Source organism: Rattus rattus, chromosome 15 (assembly GCF_011064425.1).
Source record: "Rattus rattus isolate New Zealand chromosome 15, Rrattus_CSIRO_v1, whole genome shotgun sequence".
In the NCBI taxonomy this organism is placed as follows: domain Eukaryota; kingdom Metazoa; phylum Chordata; class Mammalia; order Rodentia; family Muridae; genus Rattus; species Rattus rattus.
In genome coordinates, this window is record NC_046168.1 from 19,764,517 (window position 1) to 19,768,591 (window position 4,075).

General features: G+C 44.4%; 1 pseudogene; it reads left to right on the forward strand.

Annotated features, from left to right (window-relative positions):
- The first annotated feature begins 2,759 nt into the window (after positions 1-2,759).
- LOC116884935 lies at positions 2,760-3,600 on the forward strand (annotated as a pseudogene).
- Positions 3,601-4,075: the final 475 nt, after the last annotated feature.

The window sequence follows — 4,075 nt, forward strand, 5'->3', positions numbered from 1 at the left end:
TCTCTGGATTTTGACCGGTCGTGAGTTCTGGTAATGGTCTTCTTCTGTTGCAAAGAGAAGGTTTTTGAGGGTGGGTGAGAGCTGCTCTGTGAATACAAGGGTAGATATTTAGGTCAAAGTTAGGGAGTGTGCTGGTTTAGTGAGGTGGCAGGGTAAGGGTCTCTGCTCCGAGACCCGTGACTTCACTAGCCCCGGGGAGCTAGTTAGGTTTCCAGTGCCAGGCATGGTTTCCCTCCTGTTGAGTTAAGTCCAATTAGAGAGCTGTCGGTTACCATCCAGATGTGAGTGCCAGCACTGCACCTGTGGGTTACCATGGTTACTGTGGTTCTTAGGCATTGCAACCTTGTGGTGCAGTGAAATTGAGGGGGCGGGGTTGGAGACTCATGTGATTTTTTTTAAACTGTCTTATGAGAAAATATTTTTGCAGAAACAGACACATGGGAGGATGTTTTGCTGAAGACAGACATGCATGTGGTGTTTTTTTTTTTTTTTTTTTGGAAGCAGCCTGGAAAAATGACATGTGATATTTTGCTGGAATAGACACTTGAGAGAACATGTGATATTTTAAAAGGGTATAAATAGAACCCTACAGAAAGCAGACGATGCTGTGTGGTATTGGTATGCCTTACCATTTTTGTTGGTCGTCCTTGGCTTTGCTGACGCTGGTCTTTGCTGACGACACTGTGTGGTAAGAATGCCTTACTGTACTTTGCTGGCCATCATTTGTCTTGACTTAATAGGAAAAAAAAGTGCATGAAAAAACTACTGGTGGTGTTTTGGCTTTGTGGTGTTTTGGCTTCGTGGTGTTTTGGCAGCTTCTTGCCACTTCTTTGGATTTGGGCCAATTGGCAGAGCCTTGAGGTTTCTTCTGGATCGACCTGCTGTTGCTGATTCATAAATGCTGTTTGCAAGTGGATCAACCTGTCACTGCGGGTTTGTGTACACTAAACTGCTGATATCCTGGCAGTGCAAGTTAGATTTGCTCCAAAAAACTATTTCTAAACAGGTCGAAATCTTCCTTTGCTCCATTAACCTTTCCTTTCTACTACCTCTGGTGGGTGGTGGGCTAGAAGGGAGGTTAAAGCATTTAAAAACTTAAGCTAAAAATTAATTTTTAAAAATATAAACCTACAGGGTAGGACCTCTGGTTGCTGCCTTTCCTTGAAAGATTACACAGCACCTTCCAGTACTAGAACAGCTAGTCTTTAGGAAGGAGGTTTCAGGTCAGATCCAGCTCAGATCCTCTAGGTCTTATATCTGAAATGCATGCTGTTTTCACAATTGGAATTTACCTTCAACCTCTGAGAAGCAACCAAATGATATCCTATATTATTTTAGGTGTCTCTTATATAACCCTGAGCAATAGGTCAGAAGGCTGGAGCTTTGACTGGCATTAAGGATTTTGTTAGGCAGTCTATGACTTGGGGTAAGTATTGTTGGCCCAAGTGGAATATCCTGAATATACATATACATATATATATATATATATATATCACATACGTTATAACTACTTTTAAACTAAAACAAAACAAAAACAACAAAACAAAAACAACAACAAGAAAACCCCAGATGTTTCTGTTCCTAAAGACAATGGTATTTAGCTAATAGTGAATTCTTCACAGTCAAGCAGATCTAATGCCTTGTCTTCAGCCCTTCCCCTCACTCCTCCAGTTGGGAATTAGATGGTTAAGATAATGAGGAGCCAACAGAACCTGCTTGGTTTGGGCAGCCTTTAGGAAGCTATGTAGGTCTTGTTCAGAGAAGTATATGGGAGACACAGTGTCTCCCAGGCTAAAGAGGATAGGTGAGGACACAAAGGACCAGGACTGGGAATCATCAAGATGGGGGCAGACGTCTCTTGGAAAGTCAGATATTGTCCATGGAGTCCTTCCAAGAGATGGAGAAGCTCTGGCCTAAAATTCAGAATCTGCAGGACAAACAAGCAAGGACTGTTCCAAGTAGAAAGGACAAAGAGGCAGTGCGTGGTACATCTAATAGGAAAGCCTTCCTCTTCCTCCTGCTCTGAAGGTCCTAGACCAGGCATGGACGTCTTCCTGATCCTCTTCCCATGTTGTACCAGCTGCAGAATGAATGCTCAGGCAAGGAGATGTGGGCTGAAAGGGACCCAAGGGAAGTGGTCAGACTGAGAACTGACATTGACCTCAGCAGCTTTCCCATTTGGGTGAGGATGGAAAATACATAAATCATGACCTCAAAAGGCCTTGTCTCCCACAGGATGGCAGGCAGACATTTATGATCTGCGCTGGTAACAAGGTCAAAATTAAATTGGGAATTCTGAAGTCTGGGCTCTAGTTAATGTATATCCTTGTTGCTAAATTGAATACTTGAAATAATTTTCCGCTGGGAAAAAATTTGAAACTCTTGCTGTTTGCACAAGTAGATTTTTCAAATCAAAGATTCAGATCTTCAGCTCCTAATGCCTATTGAGCACTTTTGGCTTTTGAGGGTGAAATGTCAGTCACACCATAGCAGTTTCGCTAAATTTAACCTTGATTTTTTTTACTACTCCTTTGTATCCAATTGCTCTAACATAACTGGTTTTCTTTGGAAATACATGTAGCTGAAACAGTTTTTATGGAAGTGAAGTAGTCAACAGAGCTTCCTCTCTCAACACAAATAGATCGGAATTATTGAACAACAAATGAAGAAACTCAGTTAGGCTTTCCACACTGCCAAGGGATGGGTCTGTATGGAGTTGTTCTTGATTCCCGTCATAACTTAAAAGGGAAACTTACACAATGTCTGGAGCCCTGGATGTCTTGCAGATAAAGGAGGAAGTTGTCCTCAAATTCTTTGCCTCAAAAACCCAGTTAGGTGGCACCCACCTTGAATTTAAGATGGAGTAATACATCTACAGAAGGAAAAGTGATGGTTTCTACATCATAATCAGAAGAGGACCTGGGAGAGGCTGTTGCTTGCAGCTCAAGCTGTCGTTGCCGTTGAGAACTTCTGATGTCTGCGTCATCTCCTCCAGGACACTGGCCAACAAGCCATGCTGAAGTTTGCAGCTGCCATTGGAGACACTTCCATTGCTTCCTGCCTGGGACTTCCACTAACCAGATCCAAACAGCCTTCAAGGAGTCAGACTTCTATTGGGAACTGATTCAGCCCCTCACAGAGGCGTCTTGTGTCAACCTGCCCACCACTGCTCTGTATGACACAGACTGTCCTCTGCACTATATGGGCATTGCCATCCCATGCAACAGCAAGGGAGCTCACTGCATGGGTCACACATGGTGGATGCTGGCCTGAGAAGTGCCAATATCTCCACGAGCACCATGGGAGATTACGACTGATCTTTACTTATTCAGAGACCCAGAAGTGGTTGAGAAGGAGAATCAGGCTGAGAAGGCTGTGACCAAGGAGGAATTTCAGGGTGAATAGGCCACGCCAGCTCCTGAATTTACTACTGCTCAGCCAGAGGTGGTGACCTGGTCTAAGGGTGTCCAGGTGCCCTCTGTAGCCACCCAGCAGTCTCCGAGGAAAGACCGGAGTGTCCAACTGGTCACTGAGGACTGGTCAGCAGCTCCCACAGCACAAGCCACTGAATGGGTCTTGAGCTGCTCTGCAGATGCCTGAGTGAAGGGGGAAAAGGCGTGAGGAAAATAAAGTTCCTAAAAGATGAAAAAAATGAAGGAAGAAACTCAGTCAAACAAACAAACGAAAAAACAAACCCCCTGCGAGCCCAGGTGAAACTGAGGGCTTTGTGGTGTTTTCCCTGGCCCTGGCCGTGTCCTCCAAGCCACTCATCAGTGTGTTTTCACTGTCAGGGTAGACATGACCTGCACTGGAGTTAGAGGGCAGGTAGGGAAACCCAGAGCCAGCAACAAGTGGGAAAAGTCTCACAGATCTGACCTGATGCTGCAGTCCTGGTTGAGATGAGCGATATTGGGCTGGACAGAAATTTCACAGGAAGATTCTGGAACTGAGGTAGTATGATGGGGCTTGATCAACATTTCATACGTGCCTGGCTGTGAGCATAAACAACAAAGACCTAAAAAGGGTCTATTGTTAAGGGAACACTGGGTCAGAATTGAAAATGCCTCAAATTTTA